The sequence below is a fragment of the Schistocerca cancellata genome, unplaced genomic scaffold, assembly GCF_023864275.1.
Source record: "Schistocerca cancellata isolate TAMUIC-IGC-003103 unplaced genomic scaffold, iqSchCanc2.1 HiC_scaffold_28, whole genome shotgun sequence".
Taxonomy (NCBI): Eukaryota; Metazoa; Arthropoda; class Insecta; order Orthoptera; family Acrididae; genus Schistocerca; species Schistocerca cancellata.
Genome location: NW_026046092.1, coordinates 25,001 through 32,500, shown reverse-complemented (window position 1 = coordinate 32,500; position 7,500 = coordinate 25,001). Strand labels below are relative to the sequence as shown.

At 56.3% G+C, this 7,500-nt stretch overlaps 3 non-coding genes across 3 annotated transcripts in view; all 3 read left to right on the top strand.

Moving 5' to 3' along the window:
- The first annotated feature begins 3,313 nt into the window (after positions 1–3,313).
- On the top strand, positions 3,314–5,229 carry LOC126110688 (small subunit ribosomal RNA). The gene has a single exon (XR_007523854.1). It is a non-coding gene; the product is annotated as a small subunit ribosomal RNA (ribosomal RNA).
- Positions 5,230–5,583: 354 nt separating this feature from the next.
- On the top strand, positions 5,584–5,739 carry LOC126110695 (5.8S ribosomal RNA). Its single transcript, XR_007523858.1, has one exon. It is a non-coding gene; the product is annotated as a 5.8S ribosomal RNA (ribosomal RNA).
- A 190-nt stretch (positions 5,740–5,929) lies between these two features.
- The window catches only part of LOC126110691 (large subunit ribosomal RNA), a 4,247-nt gene continuing 2,676 nt past the window's right edge, over positions 5,930–7,500 (top strand). The window contains exon 1 of the ribosomal RNA XR_007523856.1: positions 5,930–7,500. This exon is cut by the window's right edge and continues 2,676 nt beyond it. This is a non-coding gene — a ribosomal RNA (large subunit ribosomal RNA).

The window sequence follows — 7,500 nt, the reverse complement described above, 5'->3', positions numbered from 1 at the left end:
ATCTGTCCACCACAGGAACCCGAACGCCAGTGCCTGCGTCGCACGAAGTAGTCAACCGACAATCACTCCACCCGCACCCGCACGTGCCCCACCCCAACCGCCCAAATCGCAACCCAAGCGGATGAACGGCGGACTCTTCCCGCACTCGTACGTTGCAATCCACCCCTATATCTTGCGTTTCATGACGAGTTATATCCAATATGCCAAATTCCCGCTGTCCCTATACATGCTGTAAGTCTGTGCACACAATATGAACCACACCTCAGCGAGACACTCCATCACACATTACTCTCTGCCTGTAACAGACACAGATACGATATGTAAGCACCAGCATGGACCAACGTCCGGTGCATCCTCTCCGCCACAGTACACCATCCACACTATGATAACCACACCAGGGGGTCCAATTATAAAATAGAATATCCCACCCGTCCAACATCCACAATTGCTCAGATAAGCCACCAACACCCACACATGTCCTACACAGGGGTGCACCCAACACCACCACACTGCCTCCTGTTACGGCACAGAAACAATGGCAGGAATGAATCACACAGGTCTGCCCACTCCCTTGCCGCAACCACAGACGCGGCGCGCCTCCAGTCACGAGCGAAAAGCGCATCCTGACGAGACAGAACTGCTGTGACATACTGACGCTGCCTCAGACATTCACTTACAATGATCACTACCAACGAACCTGCCCCCCCCCCCCCCCCAAACACACTATCTCTTACCATGTTGTGTACTGTAATCCAACCCATTTTGCACCTTAACCTAACCAAATTTGTAACGCAATTTGTACCGCAATGTAACGCAATTTTGTACCGCAATGTAACGCAATTTGTACCGCAATGTAACGCAATTTGTAACGCAATTTGTGTCTTAACCTAACCCACGTTGTGCCTTAACCTAACCCACGTTGTGCCTTAACGTAACCCACGTTGTGCCTTAACGTAACCCACGTTGTGCCTTAACGTAACCCACGTTGTGCCTTAACGTAACCCACGTTGTGCCTTAACGTAACCCACGTTGTGCCTTAACGTAACCCACGTTGTGCCTTAACGTAACCCACGTTGTGCCTTAACGTAACCCACGTTGTGCCTTAACGTAACCCACGTTGTGCCTTAACGTAACCCACGTTGTGCCTTAACGTAACCCACGTTGTGCCTTAACGTAACCCACGTTGTGCCTTAACCTAACCCACGTTGTGCCTTAACGTAACCCACGTTGTGCCTTAACCTAACCCACGTTGTGCCTTAACCTAACCCACGTTGTGCCTTAACCTAACCCACGTTGTGCCTTAACCTAACCCACGTTGTGCCTTAACCTAACCCACGTTGTGCCTTAACCTAACCCACGTTGTGCCTTAACCTAACCCACGTTGTGCCTTAACCTAACCCACGTTGTGCCTTAACCTAACCCACGTTGTGCCTTAACCTAACCCACGTTGTGCCTTAACCTAACCCACGTTGTGCCTTAACCTAACCCACGTTGTGCCTTAACCTAACCCACGTTGTGCCTTAACCTAACCCACGTTGTGCCTTAACCTGCTCTGTAATTGGCATATGACACGTTACATTAATCTAGTGTTGTCTAACCACAACCCTCTGAATATAGTTCGCTACTCGCACCGCCCACCCCTCTTGTGTGTCGTTTCATGTTGAACCACTTCGCAAGTGTTGCTTACTTTTTACATGCTCCCCGCTGTACACTGTAATGTGGACAACTGCAGGATGTACATCGCCCCCCCCCCCCCTCCACCCTGCCCTTCGCACGCTGGTCGTTCAGGTGCTTGCGTGTTCAATGCCCTTCGCAGCTGTTCACTGGCATTCGCATGTCGAAGCGCTCAGTCTACGTCGTGGTACGGCCTGTGTCCACTGTCCGCTGATATCGTAAGCTTAATCCTCACATTGTACTGCACATAGGTCCGTATGTACTGAATGATACGCTGTGGCACATGTGTGACCGTACGACTGCGCCCCAACAACAGCGAACCATACTGGTCCAAATGTTGTGCACTCAGCCACGTGCCGTCTCCCCATAACAGCTACATTGCAGTGTGGTACGCCATAGAGACGTGTGGGAGTAACGGACGCCCTGGATGGCGATCAGCATGAGCCGTCTGTTGATGTAGTGGCGCGTGTATTCAAACGTAGTCGTCTCTTCTCACACAGTGTGATAGCATGGTGCACCGCGTTCCACATCTGCGACATGGTACAGATGCTGGTTGACAGTCGGTCTCGTAATGGACATCGCATACGTAGGGGGCCACCTCCCACGTGTTCTCTAGTCCGTGCACATTTTGTTGCGTGTATGTGGGCAGACGTAGTGTGTCGTGACACCTAACAGACAGGTATGCAATAATCGTTGCATTTGCAAACTGGGATGGACGTCTACGTTTGCTGGTGACGTGACGCAACGCAAATGAACAACTGGTAAACCCATTGTGGTGCGGTTGTTGTTGCTGGAGGTAAATCAGTAAGGGCAAATCTGTGTGTGAAGCGATACGCGGCGGTGGCTGGGTGGGACCGTCCCCGGCCGGTGAGGGGGGGCCGCCCGGCGTGCTGGCCGCGCGGTTGCGTGGGCGCACGCGCTACAGCCGGCTGGTGGGGGGCGCCCAGTGGCAGGCGCGCCGGCCGACGGACGCGGCAGGCGGCGCAGCTGCGCGCCGGGGCACCCTGCGCGCGGCGCCGGGCGGCCAAAGTGGGTCCTCGCGGGCCCGGTGCGAAGCGCGGTGGACATCTGCAGTGTGCTGGTCCGACTGAGGACTGTGTGCGTTGAGGATGCGCCGCCGCCCGGCACTCGGCGCCGCGACGCCGTCTGCTGCTCGGTCGCCCCAGCGGTTCTCGCTGGTGGTTTGTATCGCAGTTGTGCAGACGTGTTGGCACGTGCGCTGTGCTGGGAGAGTTCGCTTCGGCACCCACGTGGGGCCTTTGCCCTTCTGTGGCGCTGGCGTTGGAGCTGCCGGGTCACCGTAGGTGGGCGCGTGTTGTCTCCCGCCGGCAATGCCACGACAGCACGCTCCCGGGGCCTCTGTCGGCAGCGGCCAAGCTCAGTTGGGAGCACGGGTGGTCGCACCTAAAGCGTCTACTCGCCTAACTCCGGGCGATTGCGCCTCTCTCGAACCCGACCAAGTACTTAGGACGGCGCTGCGCGCCGCCGGGACCTGAGAGGGTTTCGAGGTGTATTGTGCAGGGGAGCTCAGGCCTCCTCCTGTTTGCAGAATAATTGAGCGGACGCTTGCGTTTTGTTCGCGCGGGCCCCCTGGGACACACTCCCGGGCGGCCGGCTGCTCAGCTCTAGTTGACGCAGCTCCCTGGTTGATCCTGCCAGTAGTCATATGCTTGTCTCAAAGATTAAGCCATGCATGTCTCAGTACAAGCCGCATTAAGGTGAAACCGCGAATGGCTCATTAAATCAGTTATGGTTCCTTAGATCGTACCCACGTTACTTGGATAACTGTGGTAATTCTAGAGCTAATACATGCAAACAGAGTCCCGACCAGAGATGGAAGGGACGCTTTTATTAGATCAAAACCAATCGGTCGGCTCGTCCGGTCCGTTTGCCTTGGTGACTCTGAATAACTTTGGGCTGATCGCACGGTCCTCGTACCGGCGACGCATCTTTCAAATGTCTGCCTTATCAACTGTCGATGGTAGGTTCTGCGCCTACCATGGTTGTAACGGGTAACGGGGAATCAGGGTTCGATTCCGGAGAGGGAGCCTGAGAAACGGCTACCACATCCAAGGAAGGCAGCAGGCGCGCAAATTACCCACTTCCCGGCACGGGGAGGTAGTGACGAAAAATAACGATACGGGACTCATCCGAGGCCCCCGTAATCGGAATGAGTACACTTTAAATCCTTTAACGAGTATCTATTGGAGGGCAAGTCTGGTGCCAGCAGCCGCGGTAATTCCAGCTCCAATAGCGTATATTAAAGTTGTTGCGGTTAAAAAGCTCGTAGTTTGGATTTGTGTCCCACGCTGTTGGTTCACACCGCCCGTCGGTGTTTAACTGGCATGTATCGTGGGACGTCCTGCCGGTGGGGGCGAGCCGAAGGCGTGCGACCGCCTCGTGCGTGTTCGTGCGTCCCGAGGCGGACCCCGTTGAAATCCTACCAAGGTGCTCTTTATTGAGTGTCTGGGTGGGCCGGCACGTTTACTTTGAACAAATTAGAGTGCTTAAAGCAGGCAAGCCCGCCTGAATACTGTGTGCATGGAATAATGGAATAGGACCTCGGTTCTATTTTGTTGGTTTTCGGAACCCGAGGTAATGATTAATAGGGACAGGCGGGGGCATTCGTATTGCGACGTTAGAGGTGAAATTCTTGGATCGTCGCAAGACGAACAGAAGCGAAAGCATTTGCCAAGTATGTTTTCATTAATCAAGAACGAAAGTTAGAGGTTCGAAGGCGATCAGATACCGCCCTAGTTCTAACCATAAACGATGCCAGCCAGCGATCCGCCGCAGTTCCTCCGATGACTCGGCGGGCAGCCTCCGGGAAACCAAAGCTTTTGGGTTCCGGGGGAAGTATGGTTGCAAAGCTGAAACTTAAAGGAATTGACGGAAGGGCACCACCAGGAGTGGAGCCTGCGGCTTAATTTGACTCAACACGGGAAACCTCACCAGGCCCGGACACCGGAAGGATTGACAGATTGATAGCTCTTTCTTGATTCGGTGGGTGGTGGTGCATGGCCGTTCTTAGTTGGTGGAGCGATTTGTCTGGTTAATTCCGATAACGAACGAGACTCTAGCCTGCTAACTAGTCGCGTGACATCCTTCGTGCTGTCAGCGATTACTTTTCTTCTTAGAGGGACAGGCGGCTTCTAGCCGCACGAGATTGAGCAATAACAGGTCTGTGATGCCCTTAGATGTTCTGGGCCGCACGCGCGCTACACTGAAGGAATCAGCGTGTCTTCCTAGGCCGAAAGGTCGGGGTAACCCGCTGAACCTCCTTCGTGCTAGGGATTGGGGCTTGCAATTGTTCCCCATGAACGAGGAATTCCCAGTAAGCGCGAGTCATAAGCTCGCGTTGATTACGTCCCTGCCCTTTGTACACACCGCCCGTCGCTACTACCGATTGAATGATTTAGTGAGGTCTTCGGGACTGGTACGCGGCATCGACTCTGTCGTTGCCGATGCTACCGGAAAGATGACCAAACTTGATCATTTAGAGGAAGTAAAAGTCGTAACAAGGTTTCCGTAGGTGAACCTGCGGAAGGATCATTACCGACTAGACTGCATGTCTTTCGATGTGCGTGTCGTGTCGCGCAACACGCTACCTGTACGGCAGCAGCCGTGCGCCGCGTGCGGAACCACGCGTGCCTCTCAAAACTAACGGACAAAATGTTGTGTGGTACGAGCGCTGAAGCTCTGGAGCGGCTGGCCTGCGGCACCTGGCGCCTGGCGCCGGTTTTGAATGACTTTCGCCCGAGTGCCTGTCCGCTCCGGTGTGGAGCCGTACGACGCCCATCGGCCGTGAGGCCGTTGGACACAGAACGCTGGAACAGGGGCCGTCAAACGCCTCAGTCCCGCCTATGCAACTGTTTTGAAAGAGACAGTGGAAACTAAACAAAAAAGATCACCCCAGGACGGTGGATCACTCGGCTCGTGGGTCGATGAAGAACGCAGCAAATTGCGCGTCGACATGTGAACTGCAGGACACATGAACATCGACGTTTCGAACGCACATTGCGGTCCATGGATTCCGTTCCCGGGCCACGTCCTGGCTGAGGGTCGGCTACGTATACTGAAGCGCGCGGCGTTTGTCCCGCCTTCGGAGACCTGGGAGTGTCGTGGCCGCCCTGTGGGGCCGGCCGCGTCTCCTTAAACGTGCGATGCGCGCCCGTCGCCTGGCGGTTCGCATACCGGTACTTTCTCGGTAGCGTGCACAGCCGGCTGGCGGTGTGGCGTGCGACACCTCGTACAACGACCTCAGAGCAGGCGAGACTACCCGCTGAATTTAAGCATATTACTAAGCGGAGGAAAAGAAACTAACAAGGATTCCCCCCAGTAGCGGCGAGCGAACAGGGAAGAGTCCAGCACCGAACCCCCGCAGGCTGCCGCCTGTCGTGGCATGTGGTGTTTGGGAGGGTCCACTACCCCCGACGCCTCGCGCCGAGCCCAAGTCCAACTTGAATGAGGCCACGGCCCGTAGAGGGTGCCAGGCCCGTAGCGGCCGGTGCGAGCGTCGGCGGGACCTCTCCTTCGAGTCGGGTTGCTTGAGAGTGCAGCTCCAAGTGGGTGGTAAACTCCATCTGAGACTAAATATGACCACGAGACCGATAGCGAACAAGTACCGTGAGGGAAAGTTGAAAAAGAACTTTGAAGAGAGAGTTCAAAAGTACGTGAAACCGTTCTGGGGTAAACGTGAGAAGTCCGAAAGGTCGAACGGGTGAGATTCACGCCCATCCGGCCACTGGCTCCCGCCCTCGGCAGATGGGGCCGGCCGCCCGCGCGGAGCAATCCGCGGCGGGGTCGTGTCCGGTTGCCTTTCCACTCGCCGCGGGGTGGGGGCCGTTCCGGTGTGCGGTGGGCCGCACTTCTCCCCTAGTAGGACGTCGCGACCCGCTGGGTGCCGGCCTACGGCCCGGGTGCGCAGCCTGTCCTTCCGCGGGCCTCGGTTCGCGTCTGTTGGGCAGAGCCCCGGTGTCCCTGGCTGGCTGCTCGGCGGTATATCTGGAGGAGTCGATTCGCCCCTTTGGGCGCTCGGGCTCCCGGCAAGCGCGCGCGGTTCTTCCCGGATGACGGACCTACCTGGCCCGGCCCCGGACCCGCGCCGCTGTTGGCTCGGGATGCTCTCGGGCGGAATAATCGCTCCCGTCAGCGGCGCTTCAGCTTTGGACAATTTCACGACCCGTCTTGAAACACGGACCAAGGAGTCTAACATGTGCGCGAGTCATTGGGCTGTACGAAACCTAAAGGTGTAATGAAAGTGAAGGTCTCGCCTTGCGCGGGCCGAGGGAGGATGGGGCTTCCCCGCCCTTCACGGGGCGGCGGCCTCCGCACTCCCGGGGCGTCTCGTCCTCATTGCGAGGTGAGGCGCACCTAGAGCGTACACGTTGGGACCCGAAAGATGGTGAACTATGCCTGGCCAGGACGAAGTCAGGGGAAACCCTGATGGAGGTCCGTAGCGATTCTGACGTGCAAATCGATCGTCGGAGCTGGGTATAGGGGCGAAAGACTAATCGAACCATCTAGTAGCTGGTTCCCTCCGAAGTTTCCCTCAGGATAGCTGGTGCTCGTACGAGTCTCATCCGGTAAAGCGAATGATTAGAGGCCTTGGGGGCCGAAACGACCTCAACCTATTCTCAAACTTTAAATGGGTGAGATCTCCGGCTTGCTTGATATGCTGAAGCCGCGAGCAAACGACTCGGATCGGAGTGCCAAGTGGGCCACTTTTGGTAAGCAGAACTGGCGCTGTGGGATGAAACCAAACGCCGAGTTAAGGCGCCCGAATCGACGCTCATGGGAAACCATGAAAGGCGTTGGTTGCTTAAG